The sequence below is a fragment of the Tympanuchus pallidicinctus genome, unplaced genomic scaffold (genome assembly GCF_026119805.1).
Source record: "Tympanuchus pallidicinctus isolate F22 unplaced genomic scaffold, pur_lepc_1.0 scaffold4, whole genome shotgun sequence".
NCBI classification, from domain to species: domain Eukaryota; kingdom Metazoa; phylum Chordata; class Aves; order Galliformes; family Phasianidae; genus Tympanuchus; species Tympanuchus pallidicinctus.
Genome location: NW_026294758.1, coordinates 3911728 through 3928694, shown reverse-complemented (window position 1 = coordinate 3928694; position 16967 = coordinate 3911728). Strand labels below are relative to the sequence as shown.

Here is a 16967-nt window from a genome sequence, read left to right as displayed (position 1 = left end):
ATGATAAATTGATGCAGAAGTCAAATGATGGAAAAGGAGTTAGAAGCCATTCATGTCTGGAAAGGAATGAGCTGTTCTCATTTTGTGAGTGTTAGACTCTAACTAGGAAATTAAGGGGAAACTTACTTTGGAACTAAGTAAGCCTGTACTCTCTTCCTGCAGAACCCTTTGCAAATTACCCTGGCTAAATCTCTGATTAAGCCTTGAAATCCTCATGCTTCTGTACTTAGTCTATTTTAATCTACGTATCAGTGCGCTTGAATAAAATAACTAAAATACATTGATTTTGAGAATACATCACATCTAACTCTTGTTTTTTCTTGTACATGTCCATAGTTTTGCAGGAGAAAAATGGTGTTTTACAACCTCTTATACTAAAACCAGTGCCTTGAACTTAATCCACCGTATTCCTTTAATCTCCACTTCAGGAGACAAAAGCAACTGATAGACAACAGGCATGCTTCAGGAAAGCCCTAAGAGCTAAGTACAAGGTCTTCCTAAGTTATCATGATCCCATATGCCTCTGGACAGGCTACTGCAGATCTGAAAACTTCTCCTACCAATCCAGAGCATAGCATAAAGCCATGAATTTTCATTCTGCTTTGATTATCACCACACACTGCAACTAAGCCACAGCCCAGAGTAACAAATTGCAGGCACTATGGACCAACCCATGCTATCATCTTTGCATCTTTCATGTCAATCCAAAAGTCTGTGAGCATGCAGGTGGCTCTTGCCTCATTGCTCACTGCAGCTGTGGCACACAGGGTATTCTCATTGCTTCCCCACCCATGTCAACTGGGGCTGTATGATTCAAACCAGTAATTAAGTGTACAAAACAATTATTCCTCCTGACATCGTCCCAGCCTCAGACCGTGAGAGCTTCCTCTTGCTTTGTCTCTGCCTCACTGTTTCCTCCAATTACTTCCTAGACCCTACCGTATGACAATTCCAGGGTGGAGCAGCTTGAGCCCAGAACCACCACTAAACATTGCATGATTCAAACTATTAATATCTGTTCCACCTGCAGCTAAGGAATACCCATTTTAAGCAATGCAGAAGGCTGGGTGCCTTACTGTCACCAGCAATACACCTGATTCATTGCTGGTGCAAAGGAAAAAGTTGGTTGTAGCCTTAGAAAGCTCCTCTTAACTTCTCTGACTAATTGTGCAGGCAGGCACAGTTATGATTCCATACCTGACTTTTAGAAGTACGTCTACAACAGTGGGAGCTAACCTAAGAAGCTGAAATTAAAAACATGCCCCACATCTTAACTCCTTCTTTTCTTCATCCACTGTAGAGGAGCTGACCTGCAGTCTAATCAAGTCAAATCTAATCAAGTCAAGTCTAATCGTCAAATCAAGACCTGTAGAAACCTTAGCTTGCCAACCATAACCACTGAAAAAACATTTTCAGTTTGAATTATACTAGAGCTGGTACTGAAAAAGGCAAGGTGACGGAACTCCTTTCTGGGACTCTGCAGCCCTGTGAGTCTATGGGTAGCAATGCTGTTTACTGAACAACAAGCCCCTCCCACTTTCTTTACTCTCTCTTTAGACTACTTTTTGGGACAGAAACTATCACTTATAACTGGTTTATAAAACTACTTAAATCCAATTTCCAATCTTAATTAGGGATGCTGGAGTGAGCTACCCAGAGCACCATTAATCCACTGCTGGTGTTTCACATAAGTTATAACAGGAAGCTAGACCATCAGGGAAATGAATTAAAGAAAATTCTAGGTTTGAGAGAACTGTCAGAGCAAGAGCTCAGGATCTGCATTCCTGCAGCAGCCTGTGTCTGTGGGAAATCCTGATGGGACCAACGAAAACAGGAAAAGGTGGGATGGTGGGCCTACTCATAGTCTGATAAAGTAAAATAAATGCATGGGGCATTGCAGGATTCAGCCCCAACTGTGAGTATGTGCTTCAAAACAAACTAAAAAAGGCTAGAGTTAAACTTGAACTTAGGCATCTTGTCTGATAAATATAGAAACTGAATATACCCCACCCCCAACATCCGTGAGGAGAATTTTCCCATTTCTCCAATGGGAAATAGATAGGACCAGGAATGAATAATTTACATCACAAGCCAGTGATGCTTCACTTGATTAGGATGCCTCTAATGAAAAGCCAGAATGCTGTATATGTAATTGCTACTGATTGACACAATCAAATCATAGCCATTCCCCTGAGAAAAAACCTGACTGTATGCTGAGCAGCGTCAGTATTTTCACAGAGAAAAATCTGTTATCTGTTGAAACAGTTACCAAACTGCTTCATACACAGCATCATAAAAAAATTCATTGTCACTGTATAGCAAAATTAGATTGGAATCTCTGAGTCTTTGCAAGAGTATGTCTTTTTATTAAAGCAACAGAATCAACTATGCTTTAAATTAAAAGGAAGCAAAAAAAAAAAAAAAAAAATCATGGAATTGAATGGAATCGTTCAAACCTTAAGAGTGAAAGTTGTGTCTTTAAAAGTTTTCAATAAAATCACACAATAATATCCTGAGGAAAACCAAAGCCTTGGTACTTTTTTCCTTCTCAGCAATATCAGTTTACAGCTCAACAACACAACACAAGGGTGGAGGAGGAAATTCCTTTATTCTCACCTTCCCCCCCCTGCTCTTACCCTCCCTTAAAAAAAGTTCCTTTCAACAAGCTGTAATACAATGAATTTGTCATCAATTGTTTACAGGAAAAAAAATCCCCATTTTTTCCTTCTGTGCAAAGAGTTTAATCCCAGCATGTTGGCTTGATTTTATAAAGAAGGGAAAAAAGCTACATACATACAAAATGACAGGAAGAATCACGTCAGCGCCCAAGATCAATAAGCCTACACAACGCTCAATAAATTTATAAACACAGGACCATTTAGCCTTGAAATGGAGAAAAAAGGCGTATGCACCCTCACCAAATAACATTAACAAAAGCAGAGAGCAGCAAGTGCTTATTCCATTCTGTCAGGTGGCAAATTTACCACTGCACAGAGGAAGAAAATAAAAGCACACTGGCAGCATTCCCACTACAAGACTGGACTAACAGGCATTCCTAATTATCTTTTAAATTTGGGTTGTTAAAGGGTGCTGTGAATAAACAACAAGGCTTGCGGAAACAATGCTGCAGCATGAAAGAGGAAGAATTCAACAACAAAAATGAAATCCTTACTCCTACTAATTCCCATTAAGAGATTTTCTCTGGTGAAAGGTTTCCAGCTACAGCAGATGCTGACGACTTTCTGATGCTGCTTGTTTTGGTAACTTCTGCTAAAGATGAAGAAGCCAACTGCTGCAAGATCAGCCTGGAAAGCTCTGAGCTTTCTTTGAGATATTCAACAGCAATGCAGTAACTCACCAGCCGTCTGAGAAAAAGTAACACTCCAGAAAGAAATGGAAAGACACGGACACATTATGCTTTATGACTCTTCACACATATCATTTACATTAACCACTACGGATATCAAGACCAGAGCACCTCCTGATGTTTCCCTCCCTAGAGACAGGGGACTGGTTCTGTTTTAACATTTCTACATGGAAGCAGTGCTGTGAAAGAGACCGTGAGTAAGATCAGGCTTTTAATGCCTCCTTATGGCTTCATGTTCTGAATGACTGTTATCTATGTTACATTATTTATAAATAGTTGATATTGAAAATCCAGATACAAAACAGATCAATAAAACAAAAGGACTTGCTTGGTGACTGCATTCCATTCTTTTGTAGATGCAGTAATAACTTAGGAGTGAAAATGCAATTCAGTTAAGTTATTCTAAGGCGAAGCTAGAATAATTCTGTGGTGAATCAGACCAAAGCATTGACACGTTGACACGGATCAAAATATTTTTCTCTGCCACATCACTGTATTTGTATTAGTTCCCCAGCAGTCAGGGCTGTTACTGACATTCAGCTGCAGCTGGTAGCAGAACTTGGAGCAACTAATATGAAAAAAAACCTCTTCTGCAGGAGTAACAGAAAGCCAATTTCCCTTTCATTTTTAAAGCAGATTGAGCTATTACGTACATCTCTGGTTTTTATTGTTTCAAAATCTTTCAGAATTTAACAGATCACAATTTTAAGTTGTGATGGATGGAAAGACAGAATAACCTTCTCATGGGCTCCTTGACTGCTCTTCTCACATATTGTATTTATCCTCTTCCACACATGGCTTAGGTGAACAAGAAACTTCAATCATTAAGTTAAAACAATCAAAGCACTTCCCTGAAAGAGAACAGTCAACTTTCCTCTCAGCTTCACATGAATCATACAATGACCAGAGCTGTGATGAACTTAGAATATGTACACTTCATTCTTTCTAAGGCCTCTGACACCCTCTGAAGTATTGAAAACTCACAAAACTTAAAGAAGAAAAGGACTGAGATTCTGCAAGAAAAGAAATACCTTAAAGATGGTGGGATGGTACAATGACCCACAGAACAAGGAATGGGGGATATTCACCAGCAGAAAGGAAATGGGAGCCATTGCTGGGTGACTGAGAATGGAAATATGCTGCTGCAAGAGCTGCTGGTGCTCTTTGCCTCCAGCTGAGCAGAGACATGCACCAACACAATTGCCCTGCCCAATAGGACGGCTCCAGTCCACAGAGAAGAGTTGAGAGCTCTCGTGGATGCTGTCAGTTCCATCTCTGTACCTTCTCTTGTGAACCTTCCCATCACAGCAAATCCGTATCAATAAACCCAAAACACAAATTCTGGCATCACTGTCAGGGACTGGAAGAAACAATGGGGGGGATTATTAGCATGTTTATCTATTCATCTGTGTTTGTCAGCACAGAGAAAAATCACATGATCTTCTCTTGCCAAACCATCCTTACTGACATTACTGAAAGGTTGGGTCTCAGGTTTGAAATATTTGGCTTTTATGGGAGGGGTGGCTTTTATGAGAGCTTTTCATTGAATGGTATAAACCTAAACATCTGAACAACAAAAACAAAGTCTCCAGAGAGGTCATTCTTTCAGACTCTTCAGATCTTTACAATACACTCGAAATCTAAATGTTTTTACTAGTTTTTTCTCTTCAGACCAGGAAATGATCTGAAACTTTAAAGATTCAGAAAAAAAAAAAAAAAAAAAGAGAGAGAGATAGCAAGCCAAAACTTGTTGTGGAGTTTCTCTTCAGTTTAACAGATTTTACTCATTTTTTTTAGGGCTTCTTGTAAGCTGAAGACAAGCAGAATTTGCTCTTAGTTTCTTTAAGAAGGCATTTATTCTTTTACTGTGGAAAAATGTGCACCATCAATACCAAGCCCTACCTGAAACCCACAGAATAAAGTAAACAGTCCAAGTGAGGTATTAGAAGCAATGAAGTGAAGTTGCCGTTCTTTGTTCCTTGATATGCAGCCATACCAATGCTGACACAGTCCAGGGAAGCACCACAATCAGTCCCTGAATTCACAGATAACTAGACAATTTCATCCTGAACTACGAAGTCCAATTTTCAGACCTGGCAATCTCTACAGCCACTTTGCAGTCCAACTTCCAATCATCCACCTTAAAACCTGACACGTTCATCTGATAAAGCTCTTCCCCACATGATGAGACCCTTCAGACACCACCAGACTGGTGCTTGATACAAAGCTCTCCATCAGAAGAAGTAAACTTTGAATACTCATTTTCTGTTTGAATTTTTACTCTCTGCTGGCTTTTAGCACATTATCATCCAGCAACAGAACATACACATAATGTGTTTCATCAGCACAAAGCTAAATGTATGGCTCTGTGTCAAGTCCCAAACATGAAATGCAACAGAGCAACATGGGCCTGTTTCCACACTGCCTAAAATATCTAAGATCCAACTTTTTGCCAGCATGACTCTCAGCAGTGAGCCTCCTCCAGTACCATAGCCCACCACTTCCCTTGGGAATGGAACTGACACATCACTGCAAAATCGTGGCTCCATGCCTAACAAAATGAAGTCCTCTTGCTGTGAAAGTGGGTTGTCTTTTTTTCTTTAAAAAATTAATGTATTCTATTTCAAACTCAGGTTTGCCACAACAAGAACTGCTAGGCCTGCAGTGTCTCCTCCCTCCTTTCCCCTCCTCCCTTCTGCCTCCCAAAGAAATTAAAGTATTCATTACCTATATCAGCTAGAAAGAAGACTTAAATGGCATGATGAATTACCCAAAGCAGCTGCACCTTGACAGACAGCTGATGCTGATGTGATGTTAGGCAAAACATACACGTATGTGCAGGCCTTTTAGCTATGAATTCAGTCTCAGGCCATAAATTACAGAAGTCTCACTACGCATTTTTGTTACACTTCCACTAAACTGAGAGATCTCTGAAGATCTGGTGGAGCATCTGCAGTGGTAACTCAACATTTTGGTGTCAACATGTTTGTTGTTTGCTTCGCCAGTCTGGATCAACAGCTCCACCTGCTCTGGAGGACACAAGTCCACTCAGAGGAAGTGTGAGTGGGGTCTGATGTTCCACACTTTTTCTGTAGAAGTGTAAAAATCTGTAGAATATCTGTTGCAGGTAAGACACTGAAGAGTCCTCTTCTCCTATGAAACTGAGATGGGGATCTAATCTGAGTCCAACCCTACAGCCCTTCAGAGACCACACTGGTACAAGAGACACCCATGTATCAAAAAGCTAAAAGAGGCATGTGTTATGTCAATAGAAGTGCTTTCACCTGTAACTATTTCAGATTTCTGACTCTGCTGCTGAATGCTTCGGTTAAGACATCCTAACCACAGCTTTAAACACCATCTGGTTTTCAACTTAATGAACGCTCATATAACTGATCTCCTCTCACTCTCCTCCTTCCACTTAACTCTACTTTTCCTAGAAATAGATCTGCTTTTGTAACAAGATTTTTTTTTTTTTTTTTCCTCCAGACTGCACTCCAGTACTAAGCATTAGAACCAAATCACTCATCTGCGCCTGAAGGATCCCAGCTTGTCTCTCCATTCTGAAGAAACAATCCCATAGACACAGGAAGAGGCATTCTTCAAAAAATACCATGCACATAGCCCTCAATCCAAGAGATCCACAATCTAGGTAGCTTAGATGAGCTGGCAGTATCCTCTCAGATGATCCTGGAATGCTCCCTTTTTGACAGTCTGCACTGTTGAGAACACGGGGTGTTGGCTTGATTTCCCTCCACAAAGCTTCTAATAGAAGCATGAGAACAGCCTTATCGTACTTTCTTACAGAAACAAAACAGGTTTCCAGCAGATGGAAGGAGATGGATTAACACAGTTCTACTCAACAAGTCATGGAAGAGCTGTGTCCCTTGCCCAGGCCAGAAGGATACACTGACTTGCCAGAGTCAACAGAAACAGAGGCAAGAAAGGCCTGAGGGCTCAACTTCTGTGTTTCCCACATATCCCACGAGAAGCAGAGCAGAACAAAGACATTTTGCTATCCAATCACTTCTGCTGTATAAACGAAACCTCTCAATTATGGAGAGGCCTGTCAATGAATGAGAGGCACAAATGCCTAAGAACATTTCTTTCATAGCAGAAGGAATCTGATGGTGTCCAACAAAGAAAAGTGAGAAAGAAAACTACCCCCAGGAAACCATCAGGTAATTCTGAAAGATTGGCTTACTTGACAGTCACTCCCATCCGAGTCACCTTTAGGTATCTCTCAGTGTCCACCTAGCTATTGCCAGCTCTCTAGTGACAACACCAAACGTCTTTTTTTCCCAAGAGGCTGACCTTCCTGAAAATTTCAGTTACCGGGGCTCCTCATTGATATCTCTGGATTAATGAGATGGAGAAAGGTTTTCAAGAAATTTAAGGGCTTAAACATACATCCTGGTCAGTAATGTCAAGTAATTAAAAGATATTTTTAATTTAAAGTGAGAAGTATTCCCTAGAAATCTTTGGCAGTATATATTCTGGCCTGTAGTACCATGCCATCTTTGTTCTTATTAACCAACTTGACAAACACATTTTATGCAACATGATAAATGTGAGCCTGGACCTTACACATATATCAATCCAGAATGTCAAACAGGCAACAAGACTGGGTAGTTCAGAGTGCCTACCAAAAACACTGTTAAAAGGCCTCATTTTCAGAAACTGGCACTTCACCTGCCCATGCTGGGTTCTCTTATAAAGCTAAAAGAGGAGTGAAATGCCCAGAACTCCCCCAAAATTTGGTTACTACCCTGCTTCCTCAGAGCTGCTGCTCACCCTAGGGATTCTGAGGGACTTGAGACTCAGACAGGAAGAATAAGCCAGCTCTGGCAAGAAAATATGGTGAACAAAGCTGATATGTGTCTGACATTTCTAAGTTAAACAAAGTCAGGATACAGAATCATCTAAGGAAACTACAAATAACAGACAATCTAAAGATTGTAAAGACTGTAAAGTAAAGACTGTGGTATGTGAAGGACTGTGATGTGAAGGACTGTGAAAACTGGGAGCTTCAAATAGGTGCAGGACACGCCTGGGGCTCCAAGCACAGGAAACAACGGCAAACAGCAACTACAACGAGCACGGGTACTTAGATGCTGCTCTTTAGCTCTGGCTGAATGATCAAAACATATATTTTTAATTAAGCCTATTTCAATATATCCACTGCTTCCACAACAGAAACATGCTGAAATGCCTTAAGTAGTCTGAGCATTTTCAATACATAGAGATAACGAAAAGACTTGCAAAGATAAAGCAATCCATCAGGCCATAACTTTGGCTGAATTTTACTTTCCAATGATGGCAACAATCAGCAGGAGCAAGGAACAACAAAAGACTGGATCAATCTTTGTTTAGAAAAGAATACCACCTGCTCCACAGTACAGCCCATATGTTCATATGATGTGGTATCGAGACTGAACACCTGAACTGTTGAATTTCTTCCTGACAGTAAAACAGCTGTGCCAGGAACACACACCTTTGGACAGACAGAAACATCTGGAACTTCAAACAGTGTTACAAGCCTCTTCACCTTGTGCATACTTCAAATGTTTTGAAATCAGGTTAACTAGCTCTGGATTTATTGATAGCAGTTCCCATGCCAACATGTAGGTTCTCAAGAGCATTGTGGCCAATATCTTTTCTTAGGATCACTCTTGGGGCAGGGTAACAGCTAATGGGGAACTCTAAAATTGGAAATAATGTGACCTATTTACAAAGAAAGATGACAGTGTAATGTTTAAAGATTTGAGACTGGCTTCACTTTGTCTTTTTTACAAAGCTATGGGAGCACTGTCACACCTTCTAATAGACAAAGCAGGAAAATACTTGTACAGAAACATTTGGTTCAATCCCACTTTCTTCAACAAAAATAATCTTTGGTGCTTTACTGTGGAAGAAACTCCAACCCTTATTAATAGACTTACACAAACTTCATTAGTTTGACCTTAGGGGCTGGTGCTAGATGCTAAAGCTGGTGTACACTTCAGCTGGTCCCTACTTCTAGTGTAGTGCCTTCCCAAAGCCTGCCCAAGAGAAGTCATTAAAAAGGTGAAATTTGTAAAAGTGAAGAAATTTGAAAGATGGATATATGTGGTGTATTGACAATCCTGTTAGGGAATTATTCTGAATTGGTACTACCAAACTTGCCCCAGGTTCAATGACGCACAGAAGTAGGGTAATTCAAACATATATACAGATGGGGCCTTGTTTCTCCCTGCACCATGGGGGAGAAAGTTGCTGCTAGAAAGATCTGCTTGATCTTAATGTTGGCACTGCTGTTCCAAATTACAAGGCACAGGATGACTGTTCAAATTCTTGGATTCATAGGATTAAAAAAAAAACAGCTGTGATGTCAAATATCAATCCCTGAGAACTGCAGGGAAGGAAGGGACATGACTGCATGACCATTTGCACTTAAACCCAGGCTCCAAAAATTATTTACTTGGTTACTGTGAACAAGGCAGCAGTGCTTTGTATTCTTTTCTTATATTTAAATCAGTACTACTCTGACATATTGCTAATTTAAGCGTGTTTTGAAATTATCCAGGCAGAAGGTTGTTCTTCTCATATGTTAGAAGCTGAAGTGCTAAACTTTATTTACTAGAAAGCCACTTTTTACTGGTAGCGCTACACCCACTACACTCCTAGAAAGTTCTCCTGCTTCATGCACCCACTACACAGAGATAATACGAAGCAATGCAGAAACGTGTAAGAAGGGCAGACACTGTTATGTGAATTTAACTACTGACACACTGAAAGTTTTCTGCCCTTTTTCCTTATTAACACTGATAAAGCAGGAGAAGAGGGAAATGACGATGCCCAGAGCAATGAAAGAAATGAGTGGAACCAACAGATTATGGAACAAAAATCCAGATTTCTCAAAGCACCTCTGTCCCTTGGACCATCTCTTCAGTCAGTCAGTCCAAGCTGGAAAATAAATTCTAACATAGCAGAACATGCTTTCATCATCCAGTAGTACATAACAAAGTTTTCCCAAGTGCTAATGCAGCTTCTGAAGTTACATTTCAGACCCTTCTGAAGATAAGCACATGCTCTGAATAGAGTGAAGGGAATTCATTCTGTCTTAAAAGCATTATTGCTGGGTGTTATCTTGTGCTTTGTTTTGTTTTTCTGTTATTAATAAGGGACTGAAGAAATCATTTTCTCAGCTAAAAAATACCCAGGGAAATTTCTCATCTCTGCAGCACAGTGCACAAAAGCACCATATCTAGCAAAATAGCACTTGAGTCTCATTATTCCAAAGTATTTCTATCACAGTTCTGAAGAATTACTCTTTAGGTACAGTGTTACTCTCTCCTGTAAATTTCACTATCTTGCTGTCATCAAGTTAAAAGTGTGATGGAACTCTCACCAATTATAAACTGAAGACAGTGCATTTTCTTAAAAAATTAAGGATGGCAGACATATATTTAGAATGGATTACTGAAGATTGTTCATCACCAAGAATAAGACCCTAATTTATATGGCTAAATCAGAATTTTAATAAGATATTCATTCTGTCACGATACCATAGTACCCTTGCACTGTGAATACCATTACGTGGGAGATAAGCAAAGTGATGACAAAACAGAGCCTTCTATAGAACGAAATTTTGAACAAAAATTTTGATCAAAAAAACAACGTGATTTTTGTGTATCATGATGTATCCTACAATAGCAACTGAAATGAGAGCTTTAGCAGTACTCATGGAAACATTGTACAGCAGCTCTGGAGATCTTTTACTGCAGAGAAGAAAAAGGAAGAGAAAACAGTTCCACTTTACAGCTGGGAAACTTCTGCAGTGAGGACCAAGACATCTTTTGTCAGGAAGGAGTGCAGTATATCTGTGGTTTTCTAGAGTGACTGTCTGCAATTCACCTTTTAAAAAACTGTATGGAGTTCAGTACTGATTTGCCATGATTCTCACCTGATCACCAAAAGCAGTACCAGAAGGGCCCAGAGATGCCACCCGAGTCAACATCCGGATTCTTGTAGTCAAATTAACAGCTATTACAGTAAGTTACCATTAGGCTAATCTAAAGCATGAGATACATTAGAAGACAAACTCTATGGAAGCACCTTCCACGTGGACTATCAGAGGAAGTTTATCTTGCCAACTCAAACTGGACACCTCATCTTTAGATTGCTGCAATGAAAATCAGTTCTGATTAACCTACCATAGGACAAAAGCAGACCACAAGATCTGCATTCTCAGCGCAGACCTGATCACCAAATCATTCTGCATTTCCTCGTGTACCAATCTGTCCTGTGAAATATGTTGTATAGCAACAGCAGAGTCTCAGACAGGAGAGAGTTCGTAGAGTATGGATTTTGCACAACTCCATTTGTCTTGCCACAAGTAATGAGTTTTTATTGTTCACAAAGATGAAACAGACTGATGTGGAATGCTAATTTATCAGAGCAATGTACCCAAAGTCTTAACACTGTTTAAGCAGATATAATTTAAAATTTTGGACATGTAGAAGTAAAATACTACCATTTTGGCATACGGCTCAAAGAGAATTACATAAATTACAGAACTAACTGCATTTGCTGGCATTCATTCACTGCTAATGCTATATTTCATAATTAAACTTAATTTTATTGAGCTGTACTCTACTGGTCTAGGTCAGCAGTCAATTAAAGAACAACCCTCTTCAGGCCCAATGCAACACTCCAGTAAGTAGCAGTATCATCATTAATCAGCAGGCTTTTTTGCTTACAGAACTTGAATGCCAGTGTTACCCATACCAGTTTTAACAGACGTGCTCTACTGAGCGCAAGCAGTACAAATATCTTCTCCTCAGTGGCTTCTGAGTCCAGAAATTCTGCTAAGGTATTCTTCAATGCCTTTGGTCATTAAATAAATAAGAAGAACTGACTGCAAATTGCAGTCAATGGGAGGCCACTGCTTCTCAAAGCAAGGAGATCCCTCCACTAGCAACCATTAATAACCCACTAACACAACTCGCTGATCATAAACAGGGAGGTAAATGGCGTTTGGTTTCTCAGAAGCTGGGCTGATACCTGAAGAATGGAAATAAGAACTAGGCACTGGCTTTTCAAACGTAAACTTCATGAACAGGTACCTTGCCAACAAGTAAAGGAAACCGGACATCTCTCCCTTGGAGGTGGTCTGACAAGCACCACAGTTTAGGAGATTGCTGCGCGTTTCTTAAATGCCATGTGGTCTTTGCTGGGACCTGGATCTGGGTCACCTCTCTGATCTGGTGTCACAGCTGCTGCCACCAGCCTAGTCACAGGCAAGGTAAGGGGTGATGGAGGTTGTTCCCATCAAGAGAAAGAGCAAACACTGTCCATGAGAGTATTATTACAGCCCAGAAACTGGAAACCTAAAATGGAAAATCCTATGAAAGTAACGTAATTTACTGTGGGTCTCAAGGCTGCCAAACTCCTGTGCGCACAGGAGTCAAGATGAGCCCCTCCAACATAGGCTTTTAGAAGAAACAACCACCAATGCTTTTTAAGTAAAAAATATAAAGGGACAGCCTTAGCAGCTTGAACAAAACTGTTCATCCCATCACAATTGAACTGCCCATCTGAGGGCCAGCAATATTGCCACGTGTTGAAGAGAAAAATCAGGCTGTGAAAAGCAATAATAGGGATGGTTCTAGATGTTGCACTATGCAGCTCTTTATGTCTTGCTATAAATACAGTATCAATAGCACTTGCTAAATCAGCAGGTGTTTCCAGCAGCAAAAGTCAGTTTTGCAGCCTGGACAAACCAGGCACGAATCCACTCATGACCAGGGTAGGGTGCACATCCAACTTCTCACACTTTGCCTGCAAGCCACCAGCCCCGTGCTCCTAACTCAGTCGAGACTCCGGCAGATGTCAGTGTCAATTCTGAGTATTTTGAAACGACTTGGAACTCATCCCCTGGTAATGGAGTTGCACATCCACAGAAAAAGAAAATACTCATCAGTTGCCACAAAAGCTACTTCTTGTCAGCACAATCAAAAGAGACCAGACCGACAAATGTGGTTTAATTTGTTTAAGTGCTCACCTGGGACCTGTGCTCTTTGGACAGGTGCTTGGAACCAAATGTGAACAACAGCTTAGCAGCGTCTGTACGTAACACTTTAAATTTGTGACAAATTATTTTGGCAGAGGCTGTCAAAGGGCAGCAAACAGGATGGCATTCGGACATAAAAGGAAGAGAAAATGAATTAAAACTGGCCAATCCTGACCAATCAGGATGCACTTAAATGAATGCTTGAGTTTTAGCTATAGGTTCATCCTCTGCTGAGCACAGAGAGACAAATCTGCGATCTAAATATACCTGAGATATCTCCTAAGGAAAAAGAAGCCGTGTCCCATCCAAAGGTACTGATACATGTACCTATACCTTCCTTAGGATCATGGGGCTGGTGAGACCACAACACGGAATTATGAAAGTGAAATAAATCCCAGTCAGATAGGCAAAACCTCTGCAAAACACTTACACAGCATGAATACAAATAGACATACCAGAGCTATGAGACAATGCGAGAATCGGAGGATATCATTACAATGTCGAAGAGCTAATCACGAGGCAAAATAAAACGCGTTTGTTCCAGCACTAAAATCACAACTGGGGATCTGCTCTGCCTCTTCCTAACACTGGACTGCCCCTCATTTCCCTACCGCACATCTTCTGGGGCTGATGTGCAGTTCATCTGAAGATAAAAACAAAGTTCAGGGTAATGATGGGTAATGATGAGTGGCATAGCGCACTCAGATGTCTGTATATCTACAGCAGCTACCAGTCTGCCCACCTCTGCAATCATTTCAGTAACTTTTTAGGAGGAAACCACAATGTTTGAGAAGTTTACAATGAGTGGTCCCGAGCAAAGGAATGAAATTTAAAACAAATAATAACATATTTAAAACTCATGCCCCACTCTTACAGCGGGAATCTAAAAATAGCAAGAATAGGAACAAAGATCAGGGAGATTTTTAAGTGCAAAAAGGGGAGTCCGGGAAAAATTGAGATGGCCATGAAAAAAACATGCTGATTAAAAAATAATTACGTCACGGGTTGCTCCGGATCCTGCCGAACCCCCCAAGGCCACCCGGCTCCCATCCTCCGTTTTCCCGGACCTTCCGGCCCCCGATCTGCAGGCTCGTGGGAGCTGCGCTCGCAGACCCGGCCTCGCGGAGCCACCCCCCGGGGCTCCAGCGCCTCCCGCCGCACGCATGGGATCCCACGGGCGTGGGGCCGTCCGCGCACCCCGGAGAGGTCCCTCACCGCGGCAGCCGTCTCCTCTCCTCCCCTCCCGCATCTCCATCCTTTCTTTCCCTCCTCGCACAGCCATCCTCCCTCCTTGGCTTTCCCCTTCCCCTCTCCGCATTCCCACCCCCCATCCCTCATAACCTCCCGGACACGATCTGCTCCCGCATTCTGCCTCCCGCTTCCCCCAGGCGCGGCATTTCCACCTCGCTATCCCCCATTCCCGCCGCAGCCTCCTCTGCCTGCCGCGCGGACAGACGGACAATCGGACGCACGCACCGGCAGACGCGCGGGCTCCCCGCCACCTCTCCAAGCGCTCCCGCTCCTCCAGCGCGCAGCGCGCAGCACGCGCCGCCAGCCCCGGCACGTCGGGTCCCCTTCCTCCTCCTTCTTCTCCCCTCCCTCCCTGCCCGCCCCTTCGCCGACGCCAGGAAGAGGGGGGTAGCGCCGCCGCCCGCCCCGGCCCGCCCCGGCCCGCCTCGTCCCGGCCCGTCCCGCGGCACCGCGCCCCCCCGCGCCCCCCCCCGCCGCGCTCGGGTTACCGGGCGGCTGCCGGCGCTCTCCTGTTACGGGCAGCGCGGGGCCGGGGGGGGGTCGGGCCCTGGGGGTGTGCGTGCCGGGAGCTCGGGGGGGTTTCCTGAGGCTTGGGAGTGTGGGTGTTTTGCTGCTGCTTGGTTTTATTGTTTTGTTTTCGTTTATTCCCTTATAGTTTTGTTTCTTTCTTCTTCTTCTTTTTCTTTTTTTTTTTAAATAATTGTTTTCCCTCTTTTTTTTTTTTTTTTTTTTTTTTTTTTTAATTTGAAGATTTGGCTTTATTAATAATTATTATTATTATAATTAAACATGCTAAGAAGCAGAACCAACTTCCATGGGCTTCTCCAGTGCTCCCCTTGAGCCCACTTGCCATTGTCATTTTCACACTGGGCCTTGGCAATGATGCCCATAGGCCTTCTGCCCTTGGCATGCAGAATCCCTCTCCTTGTTGATACTGGGGGATGCAGCTCCCAGTACCTCCCTCAACCTGCCTCTGTGTTTGCAGACCCCTGCTGTGATCTTTTACATGATTCCTTCTCCTGTCTGAGGCATTCAGGATGCCTTTGTAGCCTCTCTCCTCATCCTTGACGACTTCTTCAACATCTTCCTGTCCTAACAGATCCCTTTTGGGATGATCTTTTTGAGGTTGTGCTCCAGAAGGTGAAGGGCATGGCATAGCTCCCCTGGGCAGTGAGCACAGCCCTGAGCTGCTGGAGCTCTGGGAACATTCAGGTTCTACAGTTAGATGCAGGGTTTGGATGTTCCCGTGAGGAGCTGAGGGTTGAACTCAATGGTCCTTTTGGGTCCCTTCCAACTTGGGAAGGTTGCAGATGGGGCATTCAAGACCAGGCTGGATGTGGCTCTGAGCAGCCTGGTCTGGTGGTTGGCAACCCTTCTGCACATAGCAGAAGGGTTGAAACTAAATTATCATTGTGGTCCTTTTCAACCTGTTTTCACAGCCACTCTACGATTCTATGATTCTATGAAACAAGGAAGCCATTGATTTGTACCATGGCAAATTAATGTTTTTCTCTTGACGATCAATGTTTCACAAGGAATTTTTCAGCACAGAACTGGTGTTGCCATGGAACTGTCTTAACCTGGAGATTCTGCTCCAGCTATGGGCAGATCAGAACCTGCCATTTTGTGCATGTGCTTCATGATTTACCTCCTAGTACCTTTCCACATTACCTATTCTGAAATCTCTTTATTGCATAGCCAGCTTCACAATGTCCTTGCATCTCACACTTTCTTCTCATTACTTGAAAATGGATGATCTTTGAGGTCCCTTCCAACCCAAGCCACTCTATGCCACCTTCACTGAGCTGGTACCATCCATTTCAAGGAGGAGATAGACTTTTATGTGGTCTAATAGTGATAAGATAAGGAAGAACTGCCATGTATTTAAAAAGGGGATATTTAGCTGAGATGTCAGGAAGAAATTCCTCACTCAGGGGCGGTGAGGCTCTGGCACAGCTGCCCAGAGAAACTGCAGGTGCCCATCCCTGCTGGCACTCCAGGCCAGGTTGGATGGGCCCTGTTCTAACCTGACCTGCTGGGTGGCAGCGTCTCATGGCAGGAGCTTGGGGCTGGGCAGGCTTTGAGGTCCCCTCCGAACCAAGCATTCTGTGGTTCTGTGATTCTATGTTACTCCTGTCACAGGTGGGGTGTGTGCACCCTGGGGAGCACACATCCCACACTGACCCTGCAGAGCCCCACATTGTCCCTCACTTCCCTCCATTGTCAGAGCTCACTGCTTGTTCCCATACTTTGCATTTTATCTTCTTACCAATTACTGAGCAACACCAGGGCTTT

At 42.7% G+C, this 16967-nt stretch overlaps 1 protein-coding gene across 5 annotated transcripts in view; it reads right to left on the bottom strand.

The window, feature by feature from the left end:
* The window catches only part of PALM2AKAP2 (PALM2 and AKAP2 fusion), a 249014-nt gene that overhangs the window by 75594 nt on the left and 156453 nt on the right, over window positions 1-16967 (bottom strand). The window contains exon 1 of one of the 5 annotated variants that reach the window (XM_052701326.1): window positions 14898-15006. The exons of the other annotated variants lie outside the window; for them this stretch is intronic. The gene's annotated coding sequence lies outside the window, so the exon portion shown is untranslated. Of the gene's footprint in view, window positions 1-14897; window positions 15007-16967 lie in introns of those variants that run through there. 5 annotated transcript variants of the gene reach the window in all.